The 9,932-nt window shown below is 44.1% G+C and overlaps 3 non-coding genes across 3 annotated transcripts; all 3 read left to right on the top strand.

Moving 5' to 3' along the window:
- The first annotated feature begins 333 nt into the window (after positions 1-333).
- LOC122334959 lies at positions 334-452 on the top strand. The gene has a single exon (XR_006248862.1). It is a non-coding gene; the product is annotated as a 5S ribosomal RNA (ribosomal RNA).
- A 2,749-nt stretch (positions 453-3,201) lies between these two features.
- Positions 3,202-3,320, top strand: LOC122334948. Its single transcript, XR_006248857.1, has one exon. It is a non-coding gene; the product is annotated as a 5S ribosomal RNA (ribosomal RNA).
- Positions 3,321-6,057: 2,737 nt separating this feature from the next.
- Positions 6,058-6,176, top strand: LOC122334949. The gene has a single exon (XR_006248858.1). It is a non-coding gene; the product is annotated as a 5S ribosomal RNA (ribosomal RNA).
- Positions 6,177-9,932: the final 3,756 nt, after the last annotated feature.

A 9,932-nucleotide genomic window follows, 5' to 3' on the forward strand; every position in this document is an offset into this window, starting at 1 on the left:
CTTGCGTTTACTTGCACTCAGTGTGGCTCGCAGCGTCAGCGATGTTTGTCTTCCAACTGAATTAATGTGAGTTGATTTATTAAGGAAGGAAGGCATTGATGTAGGGACGAAGGCGTGAAAAAGAAGGGGAAATGGACGTGTTGTTTTGGCGTGGTGAGGGACGGCGTAAACGCCGCGCTCCGGCCAAGTTTGCCGGTGGGGCGCCTTTTTCTCGGGCAGACAATGTCGAAGAGTTGCAGAAGACATGAAAAGAGTGGAGTGGAAAAGCTGGTGTGCGTCTTTGGCCTGCTGCCGGTGCCTTCTTTAAATAGCTCGCATTCGCAGGCTGCTTTCGCTTACGGCCATACCACCCTGAGCACGCCCGATCTCGTCCGATCTCGGAAGCTAAGCAGGGGCGGGCCTGGTTAGTACTTGGATGGGAGACCGCCTGGGAATACCAGGTGCTGTAAGCTTTTGCTTTTCCTTCACCAGTCAGCGAGCGCTCTTCTCCAGGGGCCGACTCTTTTGGCTCGCTCCTTTACCCTTTTACATTTGCTGCTGCTTTGCTTTGCCCTTCTCTGTGCCGCCTTTCTGCTTCGTCGCTGTGACGGAGGACAGCTCAACGTCGTCATTCTTGCTTTCTCCTCCAGGGAGCGATAGACAGACCTTCTCTCTCTCTACAGCGACCTCTTTAGAGCTGCACGTTCCTTTGCAACTCGGGCCCTTCTCTTCGACTTGAGAGGTTGCCAGTCTTGTTTGTCAGTCCAACCGCTTGAATGCAAACTGCACCGGGGAAAAAATAAATAAATAAACAAATGATTTAAGAAATTCAAGAATCAACCGAAGAGCTAATTATTTATTCGTTTAAAGAAATCCTAGGCACGGCCGCTTTAAGTCCTTCGACATTAGGCCCCCATTTGTTTCCTCTCGGGTGCCTGACTACAAAATCCGTATTTGCCTTTTCCTCGTCAGGAATCCTCAAATAAGATCCACCACATCCACTCTCCTGTAAATTTCAGCTCTGACCCTAATCAAACGACCTGAACATGCTGATCCATGTCTTCAGGATCAACGATTCGTTGAACTCAATTGGTCTATGTTTGCATTGTTTAATAATTGATTCCGTTTTTATTTCATTTTACTTGTTGTAGTTTTTAGTTTTTTTTTTTACTTTTAGTTTGTTTGACACGTGATCACTCCGAACGGTGTTTCTTTATTCATGTCAGTGGGTGTTTTTTATTGATTTATTTAGTTTTTACGATTGCTAAACAGGTGTCAAAGGTTTTATTTAATTTTGTTCGTGTGAAAGAACTTTTAGAAGTTTTAGTTTGTTTGCCAGGTGATCGCTCCGAACGACGTTTCTTTGTTCATGTCGATGGGTGTTTTGATCGCCTTTAGCTGGAAATGGAGTGTTCATCGTGGTGGTTGTACATTACTGACACTCTGTGCTCCGAATTGTATAGCGTTGAGTGCTTTGCATTTACATTTACATTTAGTCATTTAGCAGACGCCTTTATCCAAAGCGACGTACAAATGAGGTAGGCATATAGAAGCAAATTAATATCAGCAAAAGGGCAGTAGTGCATAAGTGCTCTTGAGTGGGGTCTTGTCTTACCTAACGCAGACACAAGGCTTTTTTTTTTTTTTTTTTTTTTTTTTTTTTTTAAAAGGATAGGAAGGAGGAGCAGGAGAAGAAGAAGAAGAAGAGAGTGCTATCAATGTTGGGTCAAGTGCAAAGAAAAAGATGAGTTTTGAGTTGGTTTTTGAAGACTGCTAGTGACTCTGCTGCCCTAGTGGTAATGGGCAGATCGTTCCACCAGCGAGGAACAGACCAGGTGAAGGTGCGCAAGAGTGATTTTGCACCTTTTTGTGAAGGCACTGCAAGACGCCTTTCGTTTGCAGAGCGTAGGCACCTGGAGGGACATATGATTCAATTAGTGAGTGTAAGTACGAGGGAGCGGAGCCTGTGATTGTCCTGTAGGCCAGCATCAGGGATTTGAATTTGATGCGGGCATCTATAGGAAGCCAGTGTAAACTAATGAAGAGGGTGTGACGTGGGCCCTCCTTGGTTCGTTGAAGACCACCCTAGCCGCTGCATTCTGGACCATCTGAAGAGGTCTGGTTGTAGAGGCTGGGAGGCCAGCAAGGAGGGCGTTGCAGTAATCCAGTCTGCTCAGGACTAGTGCCTGGACGAGGATCTGTGTAGCGTGTTCTGATAAGTATGGTCTGATTTTCCTGCCGCTTTAAGTCCTTCGACATTAGGCCCCCATTTGTTTCCTCTCGGGGTGCCTGACTACAAAATCCGTATTTGCCTTTTCCTGCGTCAGGAATCCTCAAATAAGATCCACCACATCCACTCTCCTGTAAATTTCAGCTCTGACCCTAATCAAACGACCTGAACATGCTGATCCATGTCTTCAGGATCAACGATTCGTTGAACTTAATTGGTCTATGTTTGCATTGTTTAATAATTGATTCCGTTTTATTTCATTTTACTTGTTGTAGTTTTTAGTTTTTTTTACTTTTAGTTTGTTTGACACGTGATCACTCGAACGGTGTTTCTTTATTCATGTCAGTGGGTGTTTTTTATTGATTTATTTAGTTTTTACGATTTCTAAACAGGTGTCAAAGGTTTTATTTAATTTTGTTCGTGTGAAAGAACTTTTAGAAGTTTTAGTTTGTTTGCCAGGTGTTCGCTCCGAACGACGCTTTCTTTGTTCATGTCGATGGGTGTTTTGATCGCCTTTAGCTGGAAATGGAGTGTTCATCGTGGTGGTTGTACATTATTGACATTCTGTGCTCCGAATTGTATAGCGTTGAGTGCTTTGACAGGATATGGTTGAAATGTAAATAAAGGTGCCTGATTAATTTGATATCGTTGAGAAATAGACTTGCGTTTACTTGCACTCAGTGTGGCTCGCAGCGTCAGCGATGTTTGTCTTCCAACTGAATTAATGTGAGTTGATTTATTAAGGAAGGAAGGCATTGATGTAGGGACGAAGGCGTGAAAAAGAAGGGGAAATGGACGTGTTGTTTTGGCGTGGTGAGGGGCGGCGTAAACGCCGCGCTCCGGCCAAGTTTGCCGGTGGGGCGCCTTTTTCTCGGGCAGACAATGTCGAAGAGTTGCAGAAGACATGAAAAGAGTGGAGTGGAAAAGCTGGTGTGCGTCTTTGGCCTGCTGCGGTGCCTTCTTTAAATAGCTCGCATTCGCGGGCTGCTTTCGCTTACGGCCATACCACCCTGAGCACGCCCGATCTCGTCCGATCTCGGAAGCTCAGCAGGGGCGGGCCTGGTTAGTACTTGGATGGGAGACCGCCTGGGAATACCAGGTGCTGTAAGCTTTTGCTTTTCCTTCACCAGTCAGCGAGCGCTCTTCTCCAGGGGCCGACTCTTTTGGCTCGCTCCTTTACCCTTTTACATTTGCTGCTGCTTTGCTTTGCCCTTCTCTGTGCCGCCTTTCTGCTTCGTCGCTGTGACGGAGGACAGCTCAACGTCGTCATTCTTGCTTTCTCCTCCAGGGAGCGATAGACAGACCTTCTCTCTCTCTCTCAGCGACCTCTTTAGAGCTGCACGTTCCTTTGCAACTCGGGCCCTTCTCTTCGACTTGAGAGGTTGCCAGTCTTGTTTGTCAGTCCAACCGCTTGAATGCAAACTGCACCGGGAAAAAATAAATAAATAAACAAATGATTTAAGAAATTCAAGAATCAACCAAGAGCTAATTATTTATTCGTTTAAAGAAATCCTAGGCACGGCCGCTTTAAGTCCTTCGACATTAGGCCCCCATTTGTTTCCTCTCGGGTGCCTGACTACAAAATCCGTATTTGCCTTTTCCTGCGTCAGGAATCCTCAAATAAGATCCACCACATCCACTCTCCTGTAAATTTCAGCTCTGACCCTAATCAAACGACCTGAACATGCTGATCCATGTCTTCAGGATCAACGATTCGTTGAACTCAATTGGTCTATGTTTGCATTGTTTAATAATTGATTCCGTTTTTATTTCATTTTACTTGTTGTAGTTTTTAGTTTTTTTACTTTTAGTTTGTTTGACACGTGATCACTCCGAGCGGTGTTTTTTTATTCATGTCAGTGGGTGTTTTTTATTGATTTATTTAGTTTTTACGATTGCTAAACAGGTGTCAAAGGTTTTATTTAATTTTGTTCGTGTGAAAGAACTTTTAGAAGTTTTAGTTTGTTTGCCAGGTGATCGCTCCGAACGACGTTTCTTTGTTCATGTCGATGGGTGTTTTGATCGCCTTTAGCTGGAAATGGAGTGTTCATCGTGGTGGTTGTACATTACTGACACTCTGTGCTCCGAATTGTATAGCGTTGAGTGCTTTGCATTTACATTTACATTTAGTCATTTAGCAGACGCCTTTATCCAAAGCGACGTACAAATGAGGTAGGCATATAGAAGCAAATTAATATCAGCAAAAGGGCAGTAGTGCATAAGTGCTCTTGAGTGGGGTCTTGTCTTACCTAACGAGACACAAGGCTTTTTTTTTTTTTTTTTTTTTTTTTTTAAAAACAATATAGGAAGGAGCAGGAGAAGAAGAAAGAAGAAGAGTGCTATCAATGTTGGGTCAAGTGCAAACGAAAAAGATGAGTTTTGAGTTGGTTTTTGAAGACTGCTAGTGACTCTGCTGCCCTAGTGGTAATGGGCAGATCGTTCCACCAGCGAGGAACAGACCAGGTGAAGGTGCGCAAGAGTGATTTTGCACCTTTTGTGAAGGCACTGCAAGACGCCTTTCGTTTGCAGAGCGTAGGCACCTGGAGGAACATATGATTCAATTAGTGAGTGTAAGTGCGAGGAGCGGAGCCTGTGATTGTCCTGTAGGCCAGCATCAGGGATTTGAATTTGATGCGGGCATCTATAGGAAGCCAGTGTAAACTAATGAAGAGGGTGTGACGTGGGCCCTCCTTGGTTAGTTGAAGACCACCCTAGCCGCTGCATTCTGGACCATCTGAAGAGGTCTGGTTGTAGAGGCTGGGAGGCCAGCAAGGAGGGCGTTGCAGTAATCCAGTCTGCTCAGGACTAGTGCCTGGACGAGGATCTGTGTAGCGTGTTCTGATAAGTATGGTCTGATTTTCCTGCCGCTTTAAGTCCTTCGACATTAGGCCCCATTTGTTTCCTCTCGGGTGCCTGACTACAAAATCCGTATTTGCCTTTTCCTGCGTCAGGAATCCTCAAATAAGATCCACCACATCCACTCTCCTGTAAATTTCAGCTCTGACCCTAATCAAACGACCTGAACATGCTGATCCATGTCTTCAGGATCAACGATTCGTTGAACTCAATTGGTCTATGTTTGCATTGTTTAATAATTGATTCCGTTTTTATTTCATTTTACTTGTTGTAGTTTTTAGTTTTTTTTTTTTTTTTAGTTTGTTTGACACGTGATCACTCCAACGGTGTTTCTTTATTCATGTCAGTGGGTGTTTTTTATTGATTTATTTAGTTTTTACGATTGCTAAACAGGTGTCAAAGGTTTTATTTAATTTTGTTCGTGTGAAAGAACTTTTAGAAGTTTTAGTTTGTTTGCCAGGTGATCGCTCCGAACGACGTTTCTTTGTTCATGTCGATGGGTGTTTTGATCGCCTTTAGCTGGAAATGGAGTGTTCATCGTGGTGGTTGTACATTACTGACACTCTGTGCTCCGAATTGTATAGCGTTGAGTGCTTTGACAGGATATGGTTGAAATGTAAATAAAGGTGCCTGATTAATTTGATATCGTTGAGAAATAGACTTGCGTTTACTTGCACTCAGTGTGGCTCGCAGCGTCAGCGATGTTTGTCTTCCAACTGAATTAATGTGAGTTGATTTATTAAGGAAGGAAGGAATTGATGTAGGGACGAAGGCGTGAAAAAGAAGGGGAAATGGACGTGTTGTTTTGGCGTGGTGAGGGGCGGCGTAAACGCCGCGCTCCGGCCAAGTTTGCCGGTGGGGCGCCTTTTCTCGGGCAGACAATGTCGAAGAGTTGCAGAAGACATGAAAAGAGTGGAGTGGAAAAGCTGGTGTGCGTCTTTGGCCTGCTGCCGGTGCCTTCTTTAAATAGCTCGCATTCGCAGGCTGCTTTCGCTTATGGCCATACCACCCTGAGCACGCCTGATCTCGTCCGATCTTGGAAGCTAAGCAGGGGCGGGCCTGTTTAGTACTTGGATGGGAGACCGCCTGGGAATACCAGGTGCTGTAAGCTTTGCTTTTCCTTCACCAGTCAGCGCAGCGCTCTTCTCCAGGGGCCGACTCTTTTGGCTGCGCTTTACCCTTTTACATTTGCTGCTGCTTTGCTTTGCCCTTCTCTGTGCCGCCTTTCTGCTTCGTCGCTGTGACGGAGGACAGCTCAACGTCGTCATTCTTGCTTTCTCCTCCAGGGAGCGATAGACAGACCTTCTCTCTCTCTCTACAGCGACCTCTTTAGAGCTGCACGTTCCTTTGCAACTCGGGCCCTTCTCTTCGACTTGAGAGGTTGCCAGTCTTGTTTGTCAGTCCAACCGCTTGAATGCAAACTGCACCGGGAAAAAATAAATAAATAAACAAATGATTTAAGAAATTCAAGAATCAACCAAGAGCTAATTATTTATTCGCTTAAAGAAATCCAGGCACGGCCGCTTTAAGTCCTTCCGACATTAGGCCCCCATTTGTTTCCTCTCGGGTGCCTGACTACAAAATCCGTGATTTGCCTTTTCCTGCGCCAGGAATCCTCAAATAAGATCCACCACATCCACTCTCCTGTAAATTTCAGCTCTGACCCTAATCAAACGACCTGAACATGCTGATCCATGTCTTCAGGATCAACGATTCATTGAACTCAATTGGTCTATGTTTGCATTGTTTAATAATTGATTCCGCTTTTATTTCATTTTACTTGTTGTAGTTTTTAGTTTTTTTTTTTTTACTTTTAGTTTGTTTGACACGTGATCACTCCGAACGGTGTTTCTTTATTCATGTCAGTGGGTGTTTTTATTGATTTATTTAGTTTTTACGATTGCTAAACAGGTGTCAAAGGTTTTATTTAATTTTGTTCGTGTGAAAGAACTTTTTAGAAGTTTTAGTTTGTTTGCCAGGTGATCGCCCGAACGACGCTTTCTTTGTTCATGTCGATGGGTGTTTTGATCGCTTTTAGCTGGAAATGGAGTGTTCATCGTGGTGGTTGTACATTACTGACACTCTGTGCTCCGAATTGTATAGCGTTGAGTGCTTTGACAGGATATGGTTGAAATGTAAATAAAGGTGCCTGATTAATTTGATATCGTTGAGAAATAGACTTGCGTTTACTTGCACTCAGTGTGGCTCGCAGCGTCAGCGATGTTTGTCTTCCAACTGAATTAATGTGAGTTGATTTATTAAGGAAGGAAGGCATTGATGTAGGGACGAAGGCGTGAAAAGAAAAATGGACGTGTTGTTTTGGCGTGGTGAGGGCGGCGTAAACGCCGCGCTCCGGAGCCAAGTTTGAAGCCGGTGGGGCGCCTTTTTCTCGGGCAGACAATGTCGAAGAGTTGCAGAAGACATGAAAAGAGGAGAGTTGGAAAAGCTTGGTGTGCGTCTTTGGCCTGCTGCCGGTGCCTTCTTTAAATAGCGCACATCGCATTCGCGGGCTGCTTTCGCTTACGGCCATACCACCCTGAGCACGCCTGATCTCGTCCGATCTCGGAAGCTTTAGCGTTTTGAGGGGAATGGCCTGGTTGGTACTTGATGGGAGACCGCCCAGGAATACCAGGTGCTGTAAGCTTATTTTCCTTCACCAGTCAGCGAGCGCTCTTCTCCAGGGGCCGACTCTGTCGCTTGTTACCCTTTTACATTTGCTGCTGCTTTTGTCTTTTGTTCTTCTCTTGTGCATCCTTTCTGCTTCCGTCGCCGGGCAGATGACAGAGGACAGCTCAACGTCGTCATTCTTGCTTTCTCCTCCAGGGTTCGATAGACAGACCTTCTCTCTCTGCTTCAGCGACCATCTTTAGAGCTGCACGTTCCTTTGCAACTGGGGCCTCTCTCTTCTTTCTGACTTGACGAGGTTGCTGCAGTCTTGCTTTGTCAGTCCAACCGCTTGCTCTTCAGGACTAGTGCTGCACCGGGAAAAAATAAATAAATGTTCAAATGATTTAAGAAATTCAAGAATCAACCTCAAGAGCTAATTATTTATTCGCTTAAAGAAACTTAGGCACGCCGCTTTAAGTCCTTCTCCATTAGGCCCCCATTTGTTTCCTCTCGGGGTGCCTGACTACAAAATCACGATTTGCCTTTTCCTGCGTCCAGGAATCCTCAAATAAGATCCACCACATCCACTCTCCTGTAAATTTCAGCTCTGACCCTAATCAAACGAACCTGAACATGCTGATCCATGTCTTCAGGATCAACGATTCGTTGAACTCAATTGGTCTATGTTTGCATTGTTTAATAATTGATTCCGCTTTATTTCATTTTACTTGTTGTAGTTTTTAGGTTTTTTTTACTTTTAGTTTGTTTGATACGTGATCACTCGAACGGTGTTTCTTTATTCATGTCAGTGGGTGTTTTTATTGATTTATTTAGTTTTTACGATTGCTAAACAGGTGTCAAAGGTTTTATTTAATTTTGTTCGTGTGAAAGAACTTTTAGAAGTTTTAGTTTGTTTGCCAGGTGATCGCTCCAACGACGTTTCTTTGTTCATGTCGATGGGTGTTTTGATCGCTTTAGCTGGAAATGGAGTGTTCATCGTGGTGGTTGTACATTACTGACACTCTGTGCTCCGAATTGTATAGCGTTGAGTGCTTTGCATTTACATTTACATTTAGTCATTTAGCAGACGCTTTATCCAAAGCGACGACAAATGAGGTAGGCATATAGAAGCAAATTAATATCAGCAAAAGGGCAGTAGTGCATAAGTGCTTTTGGTGGGTCTTGTCTACTCTAACGAGAGACACAAGGCTTTTTTTTTTTTTTTTTTTTTTTTTTTTTTTTTTTTTTTTTTTTTTAATAAAAGGATAGGAAGGAGCAGGAGAAGAAGAAGAAGAAGAGAGTGCTATCAATGTTGGGTCATGCAAAACGAAAAAAGATGAGTTTTGAGTTGGTTTTTGAAGACAATGCTAGACTCTGCTGCCCTAGTGGTAATGGGCAGATCGTTCCACCAGCGAGGAACAGACCAGGTGAAGGTGCACAAGAGTGATTTTGCACCTTTTTAGTGAAGGCACTGCAAGACGCCTTTTCGCTTGCAGAGCGTGTGAGGCACCTGGAGGAACATATGATTCAATTAGTGAGAGTGTAAGTACGCACGAGGAGCGGAGCCTGTGATTGTCCATGTAGGCCAGCATCAGGGATTTGAATCTTGATGCGGCATCTATAGGAAGCCAGTGTAAACTAATGAAGAGGGTGGGGACGGGCCCTCCTGGTTCGTTGAAGACCACCCTAGCCGCTGCATTCTGGACCATCTATGAAGAGGTCTGGTTGTAGAGGCTGGGAGGCCAGCAAGGAGGGCGTGCAGTAATCCAGTCTGCTCAGGACTAGTGCCTGGACGAGGATCTGTGTAAGCGTGTTCTGATAAGTATGGTCTGATTTTCCTGCCGCTTTAAGTCCTTCACTCGGTTAGGGCCCCCATTTGTTTCTCTCGGTGCCTGACTGACAAAAACTGCATTTGCCTTTTCCCGCGCTGTCAGGAATCCTCAAATAAGATCCACCACATCCACTCTCCTGTAAATTTCAGCTCTGACCTCTAATCAAACGACCTGAACATGCTGATCCATGTCTTCAGGATCAACGCATTCGTTGAACTCAATTGGATCTATGTTTGCATTTGTTTAATAATTGATTCCGCTTTTATTTCATTTTACTTTGTTGTTTTTAGTTTTTGTTTTTTTTTACTTTTTAGTTTGTTTGACTATGTGATCATCCGTAACGTGGTGTTTCTTTTATTCATGTCAGTGGGTGTTTTTATTGATTTATTTAGTTTTTACGATTTCTAAACAGGTGTCAAAGGTTTTAT

Source organism: Puntigrus tetrazona, unplaced genomic scaffold, assembly GCF_018831695.1.
Source record: "Puntigrus tetrazona isolate hp1 unplaced genomic scaffold, ASM1883169v1 S000000689, whole genome shotgun sequence".
NCBI lineage: Eukaryota > Metazoa > Chordata > Actinopteri > Cypriniformes > Cyprinidae > Puntigrus > Puntigrus tetrazona.